The sequence below is a fragment of the Rhinoraja longicauda genome, chromosome 9 (genome assembly GCF_053455715.1).
Source record: "Rhinoraja longicauda isolate Sanriku21f chromosome 9, sRhiLon1.1, whole genome shotgun sequence".
Taxonomy (NCBI): Eukaryota; Metazoa; Chordata; class Chondrichthyes; order Rajiformes; family Arhynchobatidae; genus Rhinoraja; species Rhinoraja longicauda.
Genome location: NC_135961.1, coordinates 65,219,149 through 65,244,221, shown reverse-complemented (window position 1 = coordinate 65,244,221; position 25,073 = coordinate 65,219,149).

The following is a 25,073-nucleotide window of genomic DNA, read 5'->3' as shown; positions in this document are numbered from 1 at the left end:
CTTTGAAAGATTCATGAGACTCCCTGAGTGGATGGAGAATGTTGGTTTGTGCCTTGTTGTAGGTCACCTTTTAGAAAGATTCGTTTACATAGAAACATAGAAAATAGGTGCAGGAGTAGGCCATTCGGCCCTTTGAGCCAGCACTCCCATTCAATATGATCATGGCTGATCATCCAAAACCAGTTCATGCTTTCTCCCCATATCCCTTGATTCCGTTACCCTAAGAGCAAAATCTAACTCTCTCTTGAAAACGTCCAGTGAATTGACCTCCACTGCCTTCTGTGGCAGAGAATTTCACAGATTCACAACTCTCTGGGTGAAAAGGTTTTTCCTCATCTCAGTCCTGAATGGCCTACCCCTTATTCTTAAACTGTGACCCCTGGTTCTGGACTCCCCCAATATCGGGAACTTTGTTCCTGCATCTAGCCTGTCCAATCCCTTAAGAATTTAATATGTTTCTGTAACATCCCCTCTCATCCTTCCAAACTCCAGTGAATACAAGCCCAGTCGATCATATCTTTCCTTTAGTTTAGTTTAGTCCAGGCACCGTGTTGTTAAGTTCTCCATCCCCACCCCGTCTCGTCTTTAGATTTTTATATTTAGAGATACAGTGCAGAAACAGGCCCTTCGGCCCAACGGGTCTGCACCGCCCAGCGATCCCCGCACAGTAACACTATCCTACACCCACTAGGGACAATTTTTACATTTCCCCAGCCAATTAACCTACAAACCTGTACGTCTTTGGAGTGTGGGAGGAAACCGAAGATCTCGGAGAAAACCCACGCAGGTCACGGGGAGAACGTACAAACTCCGTACAGACAGCACCCGTAGTCAGGAGCGAACCTGAGTCTCCGGCGCTGCATTCGCTGTAAGGCAGCAACTCTACCGCTGCGCCACCGTGCCGCCCCTGTCTTTGCGCCCCGCCACTGTGGTGCCACCTGAAAAGCCGACAGTGAAAGGCCTGAGTAGAGTGGATGTGGAGAGGATGTTTCCACTAGTGGGAGAGTCTAGGACCAGAGGCCACAGCCTCAGAACTAAAGGACGCACCTTTAGGAAGGTGATGAGGAGGAATTTATTTAATCAGAAGGGAGGTGATTCTATGGAATTCATTGCCATAGACGGCTGTGGAGACCAAGTCAATGGATATTTTTAAGGTGGCGATTGATTAGTACGGGTGTCAGGGGTTATGGGGAGAAGGCAGGAGAATGGGGTTGAGAGGGAAAGATAGACCAGCCATGATTGAACGGTGAAGTAGACTTGATGGGCCGAATGGCCTAATTCTGCTCCGACGACTGATGAATTTACGAACTTATGAAAACTACAACATTTAGGGTGGATAGTGATCAACCATTGCAACATACTCGAATCATGATGGTCCATCCATTGTAAATTGTCAGAGTGAGGCTAAATGCAAATTGGAGGAACAGCACCTCATATTGCGGTTGGGAAGCTTACAGCCCAGTGGTATGAATGTTGATTTCTCTCACTTCAAGTAACCCCTGCATTCCCCCTCTCTCCATCCCTCCCCCACCCAAGTCGCACCAGCTTCTCGTTCTCACCTAGCAAACACCTAACAATGGCCAGTCTACATCGTTACTACTTTGCATATCTTTCATTCATTTGTTCTGTCTTTCTACATCACCACCTTTATCTCTCGTTTCCCTTTCCCTTGACTCTCAGTCTGAAGAAGGGTCTCTCCAAAGAAGCTGCCTGTCCCAAATAGACACAAAATACTGGAGTAACTCAGCGGGACAGGCAGCATCTCTGGAGAGAAGGAATGGGTGACGTTTCTGGTCGAGACCCTTCTTCAGGCTGATCTCAGGGGAGTGGGAGGTACATAGATAAGGAAGTGTACAGATAAGGAAGCGTAAGGTGTGAAAACAGGACAAAGTGAATGAAGATCAAGGAAAATGTAGAATAGATCGTTGTTAGTTAGGAGAAGGTAAATGTGATGTTTGGTGGACTGTGTGGGGTGGGAGGACCCGTTGCTCCTCCCGTGCAGCAGGTGGCGCTGCACAGGACAAAGGGAGATGTTTTGTGCATAGTTATGTTGGCTGCACACAGTGTGGATTGTGGGGTTGCAGCCATTTTAGTTGTCTTGCTGCCAGCATCGAGTTACTGCAATAAAGACTTCTGTTGTACCTTGAAGACTCGCAAAGTTTCATACGGGCATAGAACAAGAACACGAAAGTAAACAAATCAAATGTAGTCACAGACAGTAAGACTGGTGGGATAACTGGGAAGGGGGAGGGGATGGAGAGAGTGGGATAGCAAGGGCGACTCGAAGTTAGAGAGGTCAATGTTCATACCGCTGCTGCCCAGGCGAAATATGAGGTGCTGTTCCTCCAATTTGCGCTGGGCCTCTCACTGACAGTGGAGGAGGCCCAGAAGGGCCTAGGGCGGCACGGTGGCGCAACGGTAGAGTTGCTGCCTTACAGCGAATGCAGCGCCGGAGACTCAGGTTCGATCCTGACTACGGGTGCTGTACCGTACCGAGTTTGTACGTTCTCCCCGTGACCTGCGTGGGTTTCCTCCGACATCTTCGGTTTCCTCCCACACTCCAAAGACGTACAGGTTTGTAGGTTAATTGGCTGGGCAAATGTAAATGTAGTGGGTGTAGGATAGTGTTAGTGTGCGGGGATCGTTGGGCGGCACGGACCCGGTGGGCCGAAGGGCCTGTTTCTGCGCTGTATCTCTAAATCTAAATCTAGAACAGAATGGTCAGACTGGGAGTGGGAGGGGGAGCGGGATGTCACCTGTCCTGCTGAGTTACTCCAGCAATTTGTGCATATCTTCACGATAATAAAATGTAGGGTAGAAGTCCCTTCAATGCCATGATGGCAGTACTTCCACAAGGCTATCCTTAAACTGCGTAGAATTGAAAAAGGCAACTCGTTGAGAGTCTAGGTGCATTTGGCTCCTGCGTTCTTTGAAAAAAAAAATCAGTCAATCATTTAATCTAATTTTCAAATGGCCTTCCTCCAAAGATAAAATCTCCTGGCAAGAATCTAACTGATTCGTTTTCTGATTAAACTGATGTTGGCTCATTCATTTCCTGTATAGATTAATTTTGCATGTACAAGGTGGATGGATACAGTCATTTGCTTTTTAACTCTAATAACATTATAAATCCATTCATCGTAGCAGGCCCTGATTAATTTATATCCGATTTATAATCTTACGCAGAAAGGACAGAGATTCATCAAAATATATGATGGGAGGCAATAATGGGAACACAAGTTCAAATGTGATAGGAGCAGAATTCGGCCATTCGGCCCATCAAGTCTACTCCGCCATTCAATCATGGCTGATCCATCTCTCCCTCCTAACCCCATTCTCCTGCCTTCTCCCCATAACCCCCGTACCAACAAGAATCTATCAATCTTCGCCTTAACAAAATCCATTGACTTGGCCTCCACAGCCTTCTGTGGCAAAGAATTCCACAGATTCACCACCCTCTGATTAAAGAAATTCCTCCTCATCTCCTTGCGAAAGAAACGTCCTTAAATTCTGAGGCTGTGACCTCTAGTCCTAGACTCTCCCACCAGTGGAAACATCCTCTCCACATCCACTCTATCAAAGCCTTTCACTATTCGGTATGTTTCGATAAGGGGCAAATGTAGGTAATTGGGACAAGCTTCGATGGGGATTGAAGTCTGAATAAGGGTCTTGACCTGAAACGTCACCTATTCGTTTCTGCAGAGATGCTGCTTCACCTGCTGAGATACTCCAGCTTTGTGTGTCTATCTTAGATGGGGCATCTTGGTTGGCATGGACATGTTGGGCTGAAGGGCCTGTTTCCGTGCTATATGGCTCCAGGAATACAAAGAACATTTGCACAGGATGTGTCGGAAAAAAACTGCAGATGCAGGTTAAAATCGAAGGTAGACACAAAATGCTGGAATAACTCAACGGGACAGGCAGGAACTCAGGAGAGAAGGCATCTCTCCGGAGATGCTGCCTGACCTGCTGAGTCAACAGTCAACAGTCAACAGAGCTTTATTTCTCATTCGGTACCAAGGTACCGAACGAAATTACATAGCAGTCACACAAAAAAAAAGAACACAAGACACATGACCCCAACACAAACGTCCATCACAGTGACTGCAAACACCCCCTCACTGTGATGGAGGCAACAAAACTTCCACTCTCTTCCCCACGCCCACGGACAGACAGCTTGTCCCCGACCGACCCGCACAGTCCCCGCAAGGGGATGGAAGTCCCCGCGGCCGAGTCGCACCGGGCGCTGAAACGTCTCGCGGCCGAGCCGGGCGATGGAAGGCCCCGCGGCCGAGCCGTGCGCAGCTAAGTCCCGCGGTCGAGCCGCGGCGGGCGATGTTAGGTCCCGCGGCCGAGCCGCACCAGGCGATGGAAGGCCCCGCGGCCGAACCGCACCGGGCACTGTTAAGTCCAGCGGCCGAGCCGCACCAGCGATGAAAAGTCCCGCGGCCGAGCCGCGCCGGGCGATGTTAGGCCCCGCAGCCGAGCCGCACCAGTGATGAAAAGTCCAGCGGCCGAGCCGCGCCGGGCGATGTTAGGTCCCGCGGCCGAGCCGCGCCGGGCGATGTTAGGCCCCGCGGCCGAGCCGCACCGGGCACTGTTAAGTCCCACGGCCGAGCCGCGCCGGGCGATGTTAGGCCCCGCGGCCGAGCCGCACCGAGCACTGTTAAGTTCCGCGGCCGAGCCGCGCCGGGCGATGGAAGGCCCCGCGGCCGAGCCGCACCACGCGCCGTGAGGAAGAGACCTAAAAGAGAAAGGTTTCCCCCACCCCCCCACCCACACCACCACCCCCCACCCACACCACCACCCCCCACACATACACAACCAAAACCCCCCCCAAAAAAACCCCATCCCAACACCGACACACAACAAAAAAAAAAGGAAAAAAGACGAACAGACTGCTAGCGAGCCGCAGCCGTTAGGCGCCGCCACTTCCGAGTTACTCCAGCATTTTGTATCTACCTAGTATTTGTGCACAGTTAAGGGCCTGTCCTACAGGCGATTTTAAGGCGACTGCCGGTGACTAGGCTGTCGCCGACAGTTCGCCGGGGTGTCGCGGGCGTGATCGTGAGGAGTCTTCCAAGGATCGTAGTGGATCTCAGCGCATCACTGAGAAATCAACCGGAGTGAAATTTCTTGGCGACAGCTGGCTTGTCGCCAGGTATCGTTGCTTATTGCGGTCGCTGTCGCCTGCTGTCCCCAGGTTTGCTAGGTTCTCTTAGATGCATTTAGAAGCACGTAATATTAAAATAAGTAAAGTCATTTGAAGATACCATAAAATACTTGTGTTTAACCAATTTATTTACCGTCAGGACATTTGACAGGTAGATTGGAGGCGACAGTTTGATGGTCAGGTAAACGTGGGAATTTTCGCCATGTTTATGGCCATCAGCGATTACATTTAAAGTGGGCTCCCAACCCAGATATGCAACCCAGAAACCAGATATGCATCTCCCGTACATTTTCAAAGAATGCCCACACACTTTTCACAAAATTCCATTTAACCACTTTTTAAATTAAATTTCTTAATACTGCTATTAGTAAACTGGAAGTCAATCCAGCTTATGCCTTGTTACCGTGAAGCTTGGTTTTCAAGTAACCCGGGCAAGATGTTATATTTCAAAACTCTCAAGTTTTGCCGACTTGTCAGTGATTTCAGCGAAAATGAGGACGCCGGAGAAGCATTGACAGCGTGGGAAATTCGCGATGTTTCCGAAGACGGTGTAATCTCGACCTGACTCGGCATTGTCATGGTCATTGTCGTGGGCATTGTCGTAGGGTAAAACTTTAGCCTAAAAAACCGCCTAAAGTGGGACAGGCCCTTTAGCTTCTGTGATCTGGAATGCATGCCTGAGAGATATCAATGCAGAATCAATAGTAATCTTTAACTATTGCCAACAGTAATAGTAAAAGTGCTGCGTGGTGGTGCAGCGGTAGAGTTGCTGCCTTACAGCGAATGCAGCGCCGGAGACCCGTGTCCGATCCCGACTACGGGCGCCGTCTGAACGGAGATTGTACGTTCTCCCCGTGACCTGCGTGGGTCTCCTCCGAGATCTTCGGTTTCCTCCCACACTCCAAAGGCGCACAGGTATGTAGGTTAATAGATCCGTTCCCGGACCTGCAGGTTCAGGAACAGCTTCTTTCCTGCGGTCGTTATCTTACTTAACTCTGCGCTTCGGTGATTGCTGCCATCCCCCACCCCCCCCTCGGGCACTCCTCCCATCAGTGACTGATCTCGCTCACCGGAATTTCCACTACCGCTACTGTGCATATATGTATATATTATATGTTTTACTATTCCATCACATGCACTCTGGTTAAGATGCTAACTGCATTTCGTTGTCTCTGTACTTGTACACTGCACAATGACAATGAAGTTTGTATTGTATTGTATTGTATTGTAATTGGCTTGGTAAATGTAAAAATTGTCCCTAGTGGGTATAGGATAGTGTTAATATGCGGGGATCGCTGGTCGGCCTGGACCCGGTGGGCCGAAGGGCCTGTTTCCGCGCTGTATCTCTAAAACGTAGCGCTGACTAAAGAAATTCCTCCTCATCTCTTTCCTAAAGGAACGTCCTTTAATTCTGAGGCTGTGACCTCTAGTCCTGGACTCTCCCACTAGTGGAAACGTCCTCTCCACATGCAGGTGGGCACCAGTATGAGGGGGAGGGGGAGGCTTGGTGGGCTGATGGTTTTGACAATGGCCGGAGATGAACGGACAATAGGGTGTGAGATAAGGAGACTGTTCTTCCCCCAGATAGGATTTCATCAGCACAAACCATTAAACTATTAGACTGTCAGTTCTCAGCAGCTACAGACTGCTATTGATTTTACTCAGAGTCTAAAACCATCTCATTATGAAAACTGAACTGCTTGAAGAGTCTCTTCTATCTTTGCAGAGATCTCTTTTAGATTAAATACTTTACACCTCTGGGGAGAGTTCCGCTGTCAAGTTTCAGGGCTAGACTGCACTTTTATTGCATATCCAGCATCTAATTAACACTCCTGTCTTTGGCCACTGTGATTTCAAGCAGAAGGTTATTTCTGAGTGAGATGATGCTTTAACTCCTCGTTAAAATGAACTGCGCTCTTTCGCATTGTAATAACACAAAATGGGCCCAAGATGAAGGCACAATTCTTTAATAGAGTCACAGAGTCGTAGAGTGATACAGTGTGGAAACAAGTCCTTCAACCCAACTCTCCCACACTGGCCAACAATGTCCCAGCTACCCTAGTCCCACTTGCCTGCGCTTGGTCCATAACCCTCCAAACCTGTCCTATCCATGTACCTGTCCAATGGTTTCTTAAACGATGGGATAGTCCCAGCCTCAACTACCTCCTCTGGCAGCTTGTTCCATACATCCACCACCCTCTGTGTGGAAAAGTTACCCCTTGGATTCCTATTAACTCTTTTCCCCTTCACCTTGAACCTATGTCCTCTGGTCCTCGATTCCCCTACTCTGGGTAAGAGACTCTGTGCATCTACCCGATCTATTCCTCTCATGATTTTGCATACTTCTGCTCAAGATTCCAGCATCTGCAGTTTCTTGTGTTTCCTACTGAATACATTGATTAAGCAAAATTCGAGAGTACAAACGCGGGCGGGGGGCAAGGAACTGCAGATGCTGGTTTACAAAGAAAAAAAGACGCAAAGTGCTGGAGTAACTCAGTGGGTCAGGCAGCATCTGTGGAAGGGTGGGCTGACAACGTTTCGTGTCGGAACCCTTCTTCAGGCTGAAGAAGAGTCAGTTCAGTTTAGTTTATTGTCTCGTGTACCGAGGTACAGTGAAAAGCTTTGGTTGTGTGCTAACCAGTCAGCGGAAAGACAATACATGATTACAATCGAGCCATTCACAGTGGACAGATCCCCGCCCGAAATGTCCATTCCCTCCACAGATGCTGCCTGACCCATTGGGTTCCTTCGGCTCTTTGTCTTTTGCTCAAGATTCCAGCATCTGCAGTTTCTTGTGTCTCCTACTGATTACATCGATTAAGCAAAATTCAAGAGTACGTATGAGAAGTTGACAATGGCTTAGTTTCAGCTGTGCATTTAGACACACACACACACACACACACACACACACACACACACACACACACATACACACACACACACACACACACACACACACACACACACATACATGCACTTATATATACACACACACATATGCAATCACTTACATACACACACATATACACACACTTACATACAGACACATATGATATGCACACACTTACGCACACACATATACACATTTACATACACACACACACATATATATATATGCACACACATACACACACACATATATATATATACACACACACACACACATATATATATATATATATATATACATATATATATATACACACATACATATATATATATATACACAAACATAGGGTGGTGAATCTGTGGAATTCATCAATACAGAAGGCTGTGGAGGCTAAATTAATGGATATTTTAAAGGCAGAGATTGACGGATTCCTAATTAGTACGGGTGTCAGGGTTTATGGGGAACAGGCAGGAGAATGGGGTTGGGAGGGAGAGATAGATCAGCAATGATTGAATGGTGGAGTAGACTTAATGGGGCCGAATGGCCTAATTCTACTCCTACCACTTATGAACTTGGTGAACCAAATAATATCCTGATATGAAATGAAGAATAAATATTGTCAGCTCATCAGGGAGAGATTAATGTGAACCAAACAGAACTGCACCAATTCTATTTCCGAGAAACGTATGCACATTTAAACACGGTGAATGTCACGAGCTTTCTGGAAGTCAACAGACTGAAAGGTGAAATGTAAAACAATCAAACTGAGGATGGAATTATTAAATTAATTTTGGGAATGCATCTGATGTGGTCCCGTGGGGAAAATAAATTGTCCTAATTCGTGTTGTGGAGCGCTAATTAGTGAGCCTGTTTATTAATCAAAATGCTGAAAATTTGCACCTTTTGGGATTTATTAGATTTCGTTGGCGCACTTACTAAATGTTTGTTTTTGCAAATGACACGGTGGCGCAGCGGGTAGAGCTGCTGCCTTACAGCGCCCGAGACCCAGGCTTAGATCCTGACCTCGGGTGCTGTCTGCGTGGAGTGTGTACGTTCTCCCTGTGACCACGTGGGTTTTTAGTTTTTAGTTTTAGTTTTAGAGGTACAGCGCGAAAAAAAGGCCCTTCGGCCCATCCAGTCCGCGCCGACCCGAGCTCCCCGCACACCAGCACTGTCCTACTGGTGAGGTGTTCCTACTGGTACACCTACCAGTATACCAGTAGGTATAATACTAGTATACCTACTGGTATACTAGTAGAGACAAGTATACTAGTATACTAGAGACAATTTACAATTCTACCAAAGCCAAATAGACCATAAACCTGCACGTCTTTGGAGCATGGGTGGAAACCGTAACTCTCGGGGAAAACCCATGCAGGTCACGGGGAGAACGTACAAACTCTGTGCAGACAGCACCCGTAGTCGGGATCGAACCGGGGTCTCTGGCGTCGTGAAGCAGCAAATCTACCGCTGCGCCACCGTGCTGTCCCAACTGCTCCGGGTGCTCCGGTTTCCACCCACATTCCAAAGGCGTGCAGGTCTGTAGGTTGGTTGGCTTCTGTAAATTGTCCCGAGTGTGCGTGGGATAGAACTGGTGTGAACGGGCGATCGCTGGTCGGCGCGGACCTGGTGGGTCGAGGGACTTAGACAATAGACAATAGACAATAGGTGCAGGAGGAGGCCATTCGGCCCTTCGAGCCAGCAGCGCCATTCAATGTGATCATAGCGGATCATTCTCAATCAGTACCCCGTTCCTGCCTTCTCCCCATACCCCCTGACTCTGCTATCCTTAAGAGCTCTAACTAGCTCTCTCTTGAATGCATTCAGAGAATTGGCCTCCACTGCCTTCTGAGGCAGAGAATTCCATAGATTCACAACTCTCTGACTGAAAAAGTTTTTCTTCATCTCAGTTCCAAATGGCCTACCCCTTATTCTTAAACTGTGGCCCCTTGTTCTGGACTCCCCCAACATTGGGAACATGTTTCCTGCCTCTAACGTGTCCAACCCCTTAATAATCTTATACGTTTCGATAAGATCCCCTCTCATCCTTCTAAATGCCAGTGTATACAAGCCTCGTCGCTCCAGTCTTTCAACATATGACAGTCCCGCCATTCCGGGAATTAACCTCGTGAACCTACGCTGCACGCCCTCAATAGCAAGAATATCCTTCCTCAAATTTGGAGACCAAAACTGCACACAGTACTCCAGGTGTGGTCTCACTAGGGCCCTGTAAAACTGCAGAAGGACCTCTTTGCTCCGATACTCAACTCCTCTTGTTATGAAGGCGAACATTCCATTGGCTTTCTTCACTGCCTGCTGTACCTGCATGCTTCCTTTCAGTGACTGATGCACTAGGACACCCAGATCTCGTTTGTTTACACGTTACATCTCCCAACTAAAACTAAACTAAATTAATCGAGTTTGCGACTGGGAAATCATTTTTGCTCTCCGTTCACTTGATGTGACAAAGCACAGATTAACGGCCAAACATGTTTTGTTTTTAAAGATGACGAGTGAGATTTAATCACTAGTGTTTGGTGTTGGCTGTTAGACGTCCTGTTACATTCCTCTCTCCCATCTCCTACACATTGCACTTGTCAGAGTAACACACTTTGCCACTCAACTCCCCAACAAGATCGGTGCAGTGACATTGATCGGAGAAAAACTGCACCTTATCTGTTTTGTTGCTCAAGTGAGTAATTGCACTGCCACAGGATCTCCTTGGTTTTACTTTAAATATATATATCATCTATCGGATATATATTTCACCCCCTGGGACCGAACAAAATGCTGTCAGCTGTGCGGGAAGGAACGAAACCGGAGATAGACGCAAAAAGCTGGAGCGACTCAGCGGGCCAGGCAGCGTCTGTGGAGGGGATGGACAGGTGACGTTTCGGGTTGGGACCCTTCTTCACACCTCTGATTTCAGGTCATTTTCGGCCCTCCTCATGCCCCATCCAAATGATAGAGGCTTGAGAACACAATGAGGCTGGATTTATGAAACGTACTGAAAGACAAAGTCATAGAGCTGTACAGCACGGAAGTAGGCCCTTCGGCCCATCATGTCCGTATCAACCAACTTGACATATAGGGCTATTCACAGAATGCTGGAGTAACTCAGCAGGTCAGGCAGCATCTCAGGAGAGAAGGAATGGGTGACGTTTCGGGTCGAGACCCTTCTCCACCCTAATGCAGAATTCCACCATGTTATGGCCACTGTTGCCCAAGGGGCCTTGCACAAGATCGCGAACTAACCCTTCCTCATTATACAATGCCCAGTCTGGGATGGCCTGCCCTCTAGTCGGTTCCTCTACATATTGGTTTATAAAACCATCCCGTATACATTCCAGGAAATCTCCTCCTCAGCGCTGCTACCAATTTGGTTGGCCCAATCTATATGTAGATTAAAGTCACCCATGATAACTGCTGTATCTCTGTCCCTCTCTTCCCCTCCTCCTTCCCAGATCTCCCTCTATCTTCCAACTTTAGATAGTTCCTCTGTCCCCCTCTTCCCCTCCTCCTTCCCAGATCTCCCTCTATCTTCCTGTCTCCACCTATATCCTTCCTTTGTCCCGCCCCCCATGACATCAGTCTGAAGAAGGGTCTCGACCCGAAACGTCACCCATTCCTTCTCTCCTGAGATGCTGCCTGACCTGCTGAGTTACTCCAGCATTTTGTGAATAAATACCTTCGATTTGTACCAGCATCTGCAGTTATTTTCTGATATATAGGGCCAGTCGCATTGGCTTGCATTTGGCCCATTGCCCTCCAAAGCCATCCTATCAATGTATCTGTCCAAATGGAAATATTACTAAAAGTCTCATCTTGTATGTATGTATATGGTCTTTTGTATGTATGTGGTCTATTGTTTGTACGTGGTCTTTTCCTTTACTTAGTTCTCGTTTATTATATTGTTTGCTGTGTACCACCTTTACATATTCTGTCGTGCTGCTGCAGGTAAAAGAACTTCATTGTTCCCATTGTGTGGGAAGGAACTGCAGATGCTGGTTTAAACCGAAGATAGGCACAAAATGCCGGAGTAACAAAGCGGGACAGGCAGCTTCTCTGGAGAGAAGGAATGGGTGACGTTTCGGGTCGAGACCCTTCTTCAGAAGAAGAGTCTCAACCAAAAACGTCACCCATTTCGTTGTTCTATCTGGGTCATATGGCAATAAAACACTCTTGACTTTTGCTCACCTTACCCTTCAGACCTGCACCTGAAAGCATATCCGTGGTGAAAATATTCCAACAATTGATATGAATTGTATTGAATTAAATTAAATTAAATTACATTACATTACATTACATTACATTAAATTAAATTAAATTGAATTGAATTGAACTGTATTGAATTGATTTGAATTGAATTGAAATGAATTGAATTGAATTGAAATGAATTAAATTGAATTGAATTGAAATGAATTGAATTGTATTCATATCATATCATATATATACAGCCGGAAACAGGCCTTTTCGGCCCTCCAAGTCCGTGCCGCCCAGTGATCCCCGTACATTAACACTATCCTACACCCACTAGGGACAATTTTTTTTTTACATTTACCCAGCCAATTAACCTACATACCTGTACGTCTTTGGAGTGTGGGAGGAAACCGAAGATCTCGGAGTAAACCCACGCAGGTCACGGGGAGAACGTACAAACTCTTGAATTGAATTGTATTGAATTGAATTGAATTGAATTGTATTGAATTGAATTGAATTGAACTGAACTAAATTGAATTGAATTAAATTGAATTGAAGGATACAACATGGAAACAGGCCCTTCAGCCCACCGAGTCCAAGCTGACCATTGATCACCCGTTCACATTATATTTAAATTCTATGTTATCCCACTTTCTCATCCACTCCATACACACCAGGGGCAATTATTTTGCAGCGGGCCAATTAACCTACAAACCCGTGCGTCTTTGGCACCTGCGTGTGTGAATTTGTGTGTGTGTGTGAGTATGGTTGTGCATGTGTGTGTGAGTATGTGTGTGTATTCATGAGTGTATGTGTGAACAAGTGTGTGTGTGAGTGTGTGAATGCATGCATATGTATGAGTGTGTGAGTATGTTTGCATTTCTGTGTGTGTGTGTGTGAGTGTGTGTGTGAGTGTGTGTGTGTGTGAGTGTGTGTGTGTGTGTGAGAGTGTGTGTGTGTGTGAGTGTGTGTGTGTGTGTGTGTGAGTGTGTGAGTGTGTGTGTGAGTGTGTGTGTGTGTGTGAGTGTGTGTGTGTGAGTGTGTGTGTGTGTGTGTGAGTGTGTGTGTGTGTGTGTGTGTGTGTGAGTGAGTGTGTGTGTGTGTGTGAGTGTGTGTGTGTGTGTGTGTGTGTGTGTGTGATTGTGTGTGTGTGTGAGTGAGTGTGTGTGTGAGTGAGTGTGTGTGTGTGTGTGTGTGTGCGAGTGTGTGTGTGTGAGTGTGTGTGTGTGAGTGTGTGTGTGAGTGTGTGTGTGTGTGTGTGTGTGTGGGTGGGTGTGTGTGTGAGTGTGTGTGTGTGTGAGTGTGTGAGTGTGTGTGTGAGTGTGTGTGTGTGTGTGTGAGTGTGTGTGTGTGTGAGTGTGTGTGTGTGTGAGTGTGTGTGTGTGTGTGTGTGAGTGTGTGTGTGTGTGTGAGTGTGTGTGTGTGTGATTGTGTGTGTGTGTGTGAGTGAGTGTGTGTGTGAGTGAGTGTGTGCGTGTGTGTGTGTGTGCGAGTGTGTGTGTGTGTGAGTGTGTGTGTGTGTGTGTGTGAGTGTGTGTGTGAGTGTGTGTGTGTGAGTGTGTGTGTGTGTGTGTGAGTGTGTGTGTGTGAGTGTGTGTGTGTGTGAGTGTGTGTATCTCTGTGTGTCAGGTGTAATGGAAGTGCTCTTCTACCTTATTGCTGGTTTGGGATGGTGTATATAGATGAATAGTGGTAGTTGTGACACACAGATGGCTGGGAGCATTCAGGAGCAGTCCTGAACAGCTTTAGAAAGTAAATCAGAATATGTTGTTACCAACCACCTTTGTCCCACATCCTTTAGTTTAGTTTAGAGAAACATTCGGCCCACCAGGTCCGCACCGACCAGCGATCCCTGCACACTAACACTATACTACACACATTAGGGACGATTTACATTTGTACCAAGCCAATTAGCCTACAAACCTGTACGTCTTTGGGATGTGGAATGAAACCGGCATGCCCGGAGAAAACCCACGCAGGTCACGGGGAGAATGTACAAACTCCGTATAGACAGTACCCGTAGTCAGGATCGAACCCGGGTCTCTGGCGCTGTGAGGCAGCAACTCTACCGCTGCGCCACCGTGCCACCCGCTCTTCCGGCTTTCTTCCACCCTCCCCCTGCACTCCATCTGAAGAAGTGCCCCGACCCGAAACGTCATCGATCAATGTTCTCCAGAGATGCTGCCTGACCACTGAGTTCCTCCAGCACTCTGTGAAACGCCACCTATCAATGTTCTCCAGAGATGCTGCCTGACCACTGAGTTCCTCCAGCACTTTGTACCTTCCTGTCTAAATCATGATTTAGTTTAAAGATACAACACGGAAACAGGCCATTCGGCCCACCGAGTCCGCACCGACCAGCGATCCCTGCAAACTAACAGTTTGGCTTTCTGCCCAACCAATTGTTCAAATGCTTTTGATTGCAACATGCATCTTAATTTAGTTCAACAAAGAAACTGACATTTTACTAAAGAACACGCGCTAGTGACAATTTACAAATGTACCAAGCCAATTAGGCGGCACGGTAGCGCAGCGGTAGAGTTGCTGCTTTACAGTGAATGCAGCGCCGGAGACTCAGGTTCGATCCTGACTACGGGTGCTGCACTGTAAGGAGTTTGTACGTTCTCCCCGTGACCTGCGTGGGTTTTCTCCGAGATCTTCGGTTTCCTCCCACACTCCAAAGACATACAGGTATGTAGGTTAATTGGCTGGGTAAATGTAAAAATTGTCCCTAGTGGGTGTAGGATAGTGTTAATGTGCGGGGATCGCTGGGCGGCGCGGACTTGGAGGGCCGAAAAGGCCTGTTTCCGGCTGTATATATATGATATGATATGATATGATTAGTCTACAAACCTGCACGTCTTTGGACTATTCCCTTAGTTGGATGATCAGCCATGATCATATTGAATGGCGGTGCAGGCTCGAAGGGCCGAATGGCCTACTCCTGCATCTATGTTCTATGTTTCCATGGAGTGTGGGAGGAAACCGAAGATCTCGGAGAAAAACCCGCGCAGGTCACGGGGAGAACGTACAAACTCCCCGTACGGACGGCACCCGTGGTCGGGATCGAACCCGGGTCTCTGGCACTGCGAGGAACCACTCTACCGCTGCGCCACCGTGCCGCCATGACATGCGTTGGTTATTCATGCCTTGAGCACTAGAGGGAGCAGTTGTCTCCAACAGGGACGTGGAGTGGATCGTCCAACCAGCTGAGAATCTCACCTCTTATCTCCTGATTGTTAGATCAGTAACGTATGTATGGGGAAATTGAAGGAAAACAAAGCCTGGATTTTAATTTCCTGACTGATGAGAATCAGTGCGAATGCCAAAGCACTACCGTTCAACATCAAAGAAAAACTAAATGAAGCCACATGCATATTTATTAGTATCGGAAAAAAGGAATTGCCATCAATGCCTCTCAAAGGGTTTCATCTGTAAATTTATACCGCAGTTTCGTATGGATTCCTTCAACTTCATTAGGTCAGCAGTAAAACAATCTTCTCAGTTCAGCTGAACGCACTTAGCTGCATATCGGACTTCACTGGGCTTTACCTTGCACTCAACATCGTTCCCTTTGTCTTGTGTCTGTCCACTGTGGACGGCTCGATTGTAATCGTGCATTGTCTTTCTGCTGACTGGTTTAATATAGTTTAGTTTAGTTTAGTTTAGTTTAGAGATACAGCAAGTCTGCACCGACCAGCGATCCTCGCACGCTAACACTATCCTACGCACACGGGGGACAATTTACACTTATACCGAACCAATTAACCTACAAACCCGCAGGCCTTTGGAGTGTGGGAGGAAACCGGAGCACCCGGAGAAAACCCACGCAGGTCACGGGGAGAACGTACAAACTCCGCACAGACAGCACCCGTAGTCGGGATCGAACCCGGGTCACCGGTGCTGCAAGCGCTGTGAGGCAGCAACTCTACCGCTGCGCCACCGTGACCGCAACAAAAGCTTTTCACTGTACCTCGGTGCACGTGACGACGAACTAACGTGAAATCTAAACGTTATTCCCTTTATCCTGTATCTGTACACTGTAGACTTTTGAGATACAGCGTGCAAACAGGCCCTTCGGCCCACCGGGTCCGCGCCGACCAGCGATCACCCCTTACACTAACACTATCCTACACGCACTAGGGACAATTTACAGTTTTACTGAAGCCAATTAATCTACAAGCCTGTACGTCTTTGGAGTGTGGGAGAAAACCGGAGCACCCGGAGAAAACCCACGCAGGTCACGGGGAGAACGTACAAACTCCGTACAGACAACACCTGCAGTCACGATCGAACCCGGGTCTCTGGCGCTGTGAGGCAGCAACTCTACCGCCGCGCCACCGTGCCTTCGACTTCATTCCTTTAGGTGCACAGAATGCAGTGGAAAGTGGCTTTCGTTGGCACTGTTTATGCATCACATCAATTTTTAATTCCACCAACTAGGATTGGTTGTACTAGGGATTTGAACGTGGCTGAGCACTAGGTTAATCCAATGCCATCATCGGTTCAAGAGAACGCTATTTGTAGCACATTGTTTCCACTGTTAATCTCTTGTCAGCCACTGCATCTCAATGCAGGTTTAACATGTTCACGTTGATCATCTTAAGAGCGTACAAACAAAATCTAACTGCTCATGGTTGATTGTCATAAGATCATAAGATCATAAGTGATAGGAGCAGAATTGGGCCATTCGGCCCATCCAGTCTACTCTGCCATTCAATCATGGCTGATCAGGGCGGCACGGTGGCGCAGCGTGAATTCAGCGCCGGAGACTCAGGTTCGATCCTGACTACGGAGTTTGTACGTTCTCCCCGTGACCTGCGTGGGTTTTCTCCGAGATCTTCGGTTTCCTCCCACACTCCAAAGACGTACAGGTATGTAGGGTAATTGGCTGGGCAAATGCAGTTGTGTGTCTTGTTGTATTTTTCTGGTATGACTGTATGGTGAATCAAATTTCACTGTACCTTAAATGGTATAACGTGACAATAAAGGACCATTGAACCACTGAACCATTGACCACGTAGGTTTTGTCCGGCTGCTCTGGTCTCCTCCCACATCACAAAGGCATGCAGGATTGCCGGTAGTGCTAAAAATGAACTGCAGATGCTAGTTTATACCAAAGATAATGCTGGAGTAAATCAATGGGTCAGGCAGCATCTCTGCAGAAAATGGATAGATGACATTTTGGGTCAGGATCCCACACCCGAAACCCCACCCATTCCTTCTCTCCAGAGATGCTGCCTGACCAGCTGAGTTACTCCAGCATTTTAGTGTCTATCTCAGGTTTGTATGTTAATTGGCTTCTGTAAATTGTACCTAGTGTGTAGGAAAGAACTAGTGTGTGGGGATCGCTGGTCGGTGCGGACTCGGTGGGCCGAAGGGCCTGTTTCCATGTTGTATCTCTAAACTAAACTAAACAAATTCCTAACCTGCACTGTACAGATATTCTTAGATCCCGAAGGTATTTATTCACAAAATGCTGGAGTAACTCAGCAGGTCAGGCAGCATCTTGGAGGGAAGGAATGGGTGACGTTTCGGATCGAGACCCTTCTTCAGACCGATGTCAGGGGGGGGGGCGGGACAAAGGAAGGATATAGGTGGAGACAGGAAGATAGTGGGAGAACTGGGAAGGGGGAGGGGAAGAGAGGGACAGAGGAACTATCTAAAGTTGGAGAAGTCAATGTTCATACCGCTGGGTTGCAAGCTGCCCAAGCGAAATATGAGGTGCTGTTCCTCCAATTTCCGGTGGGCCTCACTATGGCACTGGGGGAGGCTCATGACAGAAAGGTCAGACTGGGAGTGGGAGGGGGAGTTGAAGTGCTCAGCCACCGGGAGATCAGATTGGTTAATGCGGACTGAGCGCAGGTGTTGAGCGAAACGATCGCCGAGCCTGCTCTTGGTTCAACACTGCCTGATCCATCACGGGTTCTGACCTCCCCACCACCGAAGGGAACAACAAGAGTCGCTGCCTCAAAAAGGCAACCAGCATCATCAGAGACCCACACCACCCTGGCCACGCTCTCATTTCACTCCTGCCATCGGTAAGAAGCACAGGAGTTTGAAAGGCCAGAGATTTATTCCAAGAATAAAGGGGAGGCCATTTAAAACGGAGGTTGTGAATTTGTGGAATTCTCTGCCACAGAAGGCAGTGGAGGCCAATTTACTGGATGAATTTAAAAGAGAGTTAGATAGAGCTAGTGGAATCAAGGGATATAGGGAGAAGGCAGGATTGTGGATGATCAGCCATGATCACAATGAATGGCGGTGCTGGCTCGAAGGGCCAAATGGCCTCCTCCTGCACCTATTTTCTAAGCTTCTATGTTTCTATAAAAAGACAAAAGGCAGTGAGTTAAAGATATAACGAGAGAAGAGCCACACGGAGGAAATCCACGCGGTCACAGGAAGAACGTGGAAACTCCACACAGACAGCACACAAGGTCAGGATGGAACCCGGGTCTCTGGCGCTGTGAGGCAGCAACTCTACCGCTGCGCCACCGCGCCGATCCTAAAATACTAATGTAAAACTATACAAGAAATTGCTAGTTAGTTAGTTAGTTGGTTTATGTTTATTGTCACGTGAACCGAGGTACAGTGAAAAGCTTTCGTTGCTCGCAAACCAGTCAGCAGAAAGACAATACATGATTACAATCGAGCCATTTACAATCGAGCAGGTACACTTAATCATTTTGTCCTTCTGAAAATTTAAAGGGTTAAGATAACCTTTTTGGGAATATAATATACGGTGAATTATTATTTTTCTTTATATTCATTTCTTTCTAAAATTAAAATTTCAAATGTTATTCATGTTGGTTTTAGATCCCTCAGAACTGCAGTGGCTTTTCAACATAATAAGAGGACCGGTTACTCTTGAGATTAATTTAAAAGATACAGGAACCTTGAGTTGTCTTTCAACTTTCCGTTATGAATGTGTGCTGAGAAACTACATTTCTTCCTTATTCGACGCTCTGAATAAGTGCTGCATAAACAAAAAATTGCCAATTAGATCCCCTGACCAAGAATTGTGAAATGGTGAAAATGTGTTACAAGCTGCCAGAGGCAAGTGCATTGTTTTATACTGTGGCAACAGGGCTTGTTTCAGTAGGAAAGAACTGCAGATGCTGGTTTAAATCGAAAGAAGACACAAAATGCTGGAGTAACTCAGTGGGACAGGCAGCATCTCTGGAGAGAAGGAATGGGTGACGCTTCGGGTCGAGACCCTTCTTCAGACTGACGTCTGCTTGCTTCAATGCTGTCTCTTTCTTTTGTATGTTTAATATAACATAATATATTTCTTTATTTGTCCCACACAGGGGACATTTGCATTGTTACAGCAGCAAAGTAGATAGCAAGAGACATTCATTATAAATAAAAATAAAGATAAGGATAATTGTCATCATTTTCTGTGTTTTTTAAAAAACTGTTACTGTTAACTGGTCTGTTGACCGGTCTGTTGGGGACAGTGCTGGTTGTGCAGTTTCACAGCAGCGGGAAGGAAGGACCTCCGATATCCGGCAACGGCAGCGGCAGCGTCTTCGCCCGCCCTGGATCACAGGGCTTGGGTCGGCCCGCCGCGGACCTTTCACCGTCCGGCGCGGCCTGGAACGTGGCAACTACAACAGCCTGACCGCGGGAGAAGACGGCAGGGAAAGAGAAAAGACACTCTGGCCTTCCATCACAGTGGGGAGGGGACTGGAGGAGACTCACTGTGATGGATGGTTCTTTTTTTTGTGTTTTGTGTTGGTTGGGGTTGTGTAATTTGCTTATTTTATTGCTCTTATTGTTGGACTGTGGGTGACGAAATCTCGTCCAAATGACTTGTTTTTTGGATGACAAATAAAGATATCCTGAATCCTGAATCCTATCCTTCATACACTTGGGGTGAAGGAGTCTGTCACTGTCAACTACAACAATTAACAGTGGCAATTGGTGCTTCAGAGTATCGTAGTTGACGCTTTGCTGCAAATGTTGCCAGTTCTGTAGAACTAGCCAGGGTGGACGATGAGGACGTAAAGCAGCTCCCACCCCAGTCCTGTTTGACTCGATGTCTTTATGCCTGCGTTTGGCCCATATCCCTCTAAACCTCACCTGTCCATGTACCTGTCCAAATGCCTTTGAAATGCTGTCATAGTGCCAGGTGGGAGGATGGTTCGGTTGCCTGATAACAGCTGAGAAGAACCTGTCCCTGAATCTGGAGGTGTACGTTTTCACACTTCTGTACCTCTTGCCCGATGGGAGAGGGGAGAAGAGGGAGTGACCGGGGTGAGACTGGTTCTTGGTTATGCTGCTGGCCTTGCCGAGGCAGCGTGAGGTGTAGATGGAGTGTCTTTAATGTAGCATTAATGCCCAATAGATGAAAAGACATTTGGACAGATACATAGATAGGAACAAGTTTTGAGGGATACAGGCCAAACATGGGCAGGGGGGACTAGTGTAGATGGGGCATCATTGGTTGGCATGGACAAGTTGGGGCGAAGGGCCGGTTTCAGTGCTGTTTGCCTCTGGCTTTATGCCCACATTTCCATATATCCCTCTAATCCTTTCCTATCCATGTTCCTGCCCAAATGTCTTTGAAATGTTGTTATAGTACCAGCCCCAACTACCTCCTCTGGCAGATCGTTCCACACACCCACTGAGTAAATAAATTTCCCCTTCAACCTATGTCCTCTGACGTTTAGACTAGATACAGTGGAGAAACAGGCCCTTCGGCCCACCAAGTCTGTGCTGACCAGCGATCACTCCGTACACCAACACTATTCTACACACACTATGGAACGTCAGCCATCCTTTTTCTCCAAAGATGCTGCCTGACCCGTTGAAGTTACTCCAGCTCTTTGTGTCTATCTTAGGAGAATTCAACGTTCATACTGTTGGTTATGTCTTGTTTATCTTGGGCGGCGCGGTGGCGCAGCGGTAGAGTTGCTGCCTTACAGCGAATGCAACGCCGGAGACCCGGGTTCCATCCCGACTACGGGTGCTGTCTGTACGGAGTTTGTACGTTCTCCTCGTGACCTGCGTGGGTTTTCTCCGAGATCTTCGGTTTCCTCCCACACTCTAAAGTCGTACAGGTACGTAGGTTATTTGACTTGGTGCATGTGTAAATTCTCCCCAGTGCGTGCAGGGTAGTGTTACTGTGCGGGGATCGCTGGTCGGCGCGGACCCGGTGGGCCGAAGGGCCTGTTTCCGCACTGTATCACTAAAACTAAAACTATAACTAAATTAGTAGAAATATACAATTTGCAGACACCAATTAACCTACAAATCTGCACGTCTTTGGAGTGTGGGAGGAAACCGGAGCGCCCGGAGAAAACCCACGCAGGTCACGGGGAGAACGTACAAACTCCGTACAGACGGCGCCCGTAGTCAGGATCGAACCTGAGTCTCTGGTGCTGCATTCGCTGTAAGGCGGCAACTCTACCGCTGCGCCACCGTGCCGACCTGTGTCTTTGTGTCTTTAAAAAAAATGATTAACAATCCTGTGGCCATTCGATCAGCCATGATCACATTGAATGGCGGTGCTAGCTCGAAGGGCCGAATGGCCTCCTCCTGCACCTATTGTCTATTGTCTATTGATGAGGGTGATAGGATGCATCCAAAGGCTGTACCTTTGTCGGCTAAAGGGACGCGGAGAGGCAACAAAAAGATGTTGTCCGTCTCTCGCGACTAGAGAACGCTGGTTAGACTCAGCGTGGTGAGACCGCCGCGAAGAACAATGGAGGACGCGGTGTGGGAGGGACGCCGTGAGGGACGGTGGGAGAACTAAGGGGGACTCGGTGTGGGGGGGGGCACTCTAGTTTTAGAATCCTCTAATTGTATCGTATCGTATCGGAGCAGAATTACTCAGCGTGTACGATTTCACATGGGAATGGCGGCCTGCTCAATCTAACCAATAGACAATAGACAATAGGTGCAGGAGTAGGCCATTCGGCCCTTCGAGCCAGCACCGCCATTCAATGGGATCATGGCTGATCATTCTCAATCAGTACCCCGTTCCTGCCTTCTCCCCATACCCCCTGACTCCGCTATCCTTAAGAGCTCTATCTAGCTCTCTCTTGAATGCATTCAGCGAATTGGCCTCCACTGCCTTCTGAGGCAGAGAGTTCCACAGATTCACAACTCTCTGACTGAAAAAGTTTGTCCTCACCTCCGTTCTAAATGGCCTACCCCTTATTCTTAAACTGTGGCCCCTGGTTCTGGACTCCCCCAACATTGGGAACATGTTTCCTGCCTCTAACGAGTCCAACCCCTTAATAATCTTATATGTTTCGATAAGATCCCCTCTCACCAGGCTTAAGCCCTTGTCCCACTTAGGCGATTGTTTAGACGACTACAGGTGACTAGGCTGACTCCACGCGGTTGCCGGGGTGTCGCCTGTACAGTCGTGATTCGTCTCCAAAGAATCGTAGCGTTTTTCTGGTCGCCGCTGGATTTTGAGATGTTTAAAAGTTTTCGGCGTCTGTTGGTTTGACGCCAATGATGGTAGCTTGACGTCTCCTGACGGGGGCGCTGTCGTAGGTTGTCACCAGGTGTCGTAGGTTGTCGCCGGTGCTGACTTCGGTGAATTCCATCGGCGACTACCTACGTCAACCTTTGTCAACCGGCGACAGGTACCGGCATCAAAACCGCAGGCCAAAATGCCGTGAATTGTCTTCAGTTTTCGCCGACAGGGCCGTAGCTTGTCGCGGGTAGACGTAGGTTGACTTCGGTTGTCGTGGGTTGCTGCCTCTGTGGTGGTAGGTTGCCGTAGGTGCGGTCGTAGGTGGACGTCCTACTCGCGACGATTGGGTCGCCGGTTGTTGGTAGCTTGCCGTAATTTGATGTCGACTAGGTGGTCGGTTGTTGAAGCTTGTTGTAGACATTAGACAATAGACAATAGACAATAGACAATAGGTGCAGGAGTAGGCCATTTAGCCCTTCGAGCCAGCACCGCCATTCAATGCGATCATGGCTGATCACTCTCAATCAGTACCCCGTTCCTGCCTTCTCCCCATACCCCCTCACTCTGCTATCCTTAAGAGCTCTATCCAGCTCTCTCTTGAAAGCATCCAACGAACTGGCCTCCACTGCCTTCTGAGGCAAAGAATTCCATACCTTCACCACTCTCTGACTGAAAAAGTTCTTCCTCATCTCCGTTCTAAATGGCCTACCCCTTATTCTTAAACTGTGGCCCCTTGTTCTGGACTCCCCCAACATTGGGAACATGTTTCCTGCCTCTAATGTGTCCAATCCCCTAATTATCTTATACGTTTCAATAAGATTCCCCCTCATCCTTCTAAATTCCAGTGTATACAAGCCCAATCGCTCCAGCCTTTCAACATACGACAGTCCCGCCATTCCGGGAATTAACCTAGTGAACCTACGCTGCACGCCCTCAATAGCAAGAATTGTCTTGGGGGGGGGGTCCAGTCGCCGGTTTTTCGGCGACCTGCTACGACTATGACAATCGCCGACAGTCGCCTAAAAAATTGCCTGAGTGGAACGGGCCCTTTAAAGTGTTTTAATGTGAGCTCCGTGCATTAAAACACAATTCTAATTGATCCATTTTTCACGTTGCACCTCTTTGAATTCCATCTCACTGCACCTAATTCTTTGCCTATCATGCGATCACCGATATTGATACGGAAGGCTTGCTTTGGGCTAAGAGGATTAATCATCGGGAGTTCATTAACTAGTTGACCCCCATCTCCAATCAACCGTAAGAAACCCTGGTGCATATTTAAGAAAAAAGTGCTTTACCAAATGTCCCCAGAAACAAATTACCGGTTAATGTAATTTCTCGAGAAGAGTCTTTTTTGTCTGATTTATCAGATCATTGTAATGCATTTTAACAACGACTTTTAAAGAAAAATGGAGACCACAATGATATAATTTAGGGGTGGCACGGTGGCGCAGCGGTAGAGTTGCTGCCTTACGGTGCCGGAGACCCGGGTTCGATCCTGAGTACGGGCGCCGTCTGTACGGAGTTTGTACGTTCTCCCCGTGACCTGCGTGGGTTTTCTCCGAGATCTTCGGTTTCCTCCCACACTCCAAAGACGTGCAGGTTTGTAGGTTAATTGGTCTGGTATATATGTAAAAATTGTCCCTAGTGTGTGTAGGATAGTGTTAATGTGCGGGGATCGCTGGTCAGTGCGGATTCGGTGGGCCGAAGGGCCTGTTTCTGCGCTGTATCTCTAAACTAAAAAAAATAGAAGGCAATTGTGTGTGCTGAGAAAATGGCACAAAATGCTGGAGAGAAGGAATGGGTGTCTGGGTTAAAACGTGGCCGTCGAGTCGGAGGGGCAGGAGGAATCACAGAGGGGGAGTAGTGAGAGAGGGTGGTGCTAAACTCTCGTTGGAGAGAAGAGGAGAACTTCTTCAAAGTTGACCTACCTTGAGGAGAATCCGCAGTGGAGCGGCAAGATGTGTCGGAAAAAAACTGCAGATGCTGGTTAAAATCTGAAGACACCCATTCCTTCTCTCCCGAGATGCTGCCCGACCCGCTGAGTTGCTCCAGCATTGTGTGTCAACCTGCAGTGGGGGCCAAATCACTGGATGTTTTCAAGAGAGAGTTGGATTTAGTTCTTAGGGCTAACGGAATCAAGGGATATGGGGGAAAAAGCAGGAACTGATTTTGGGATGATCAGCCATGATTGAAAGGTGGTGCTGGCTCGAAGGGCCGAATGGCCTACTCCTGCACCTATTTTCCCCTATGTTTTCTATGGGCTAAATGCAGGCAAATGGGACAAGCCCAATGGGCCAACTTGGTTGGCATGGACAGGGAAGACCAAAGGAACAATGTTTCCAATGATGTAGTGCTTTACCTGTGATCAGACT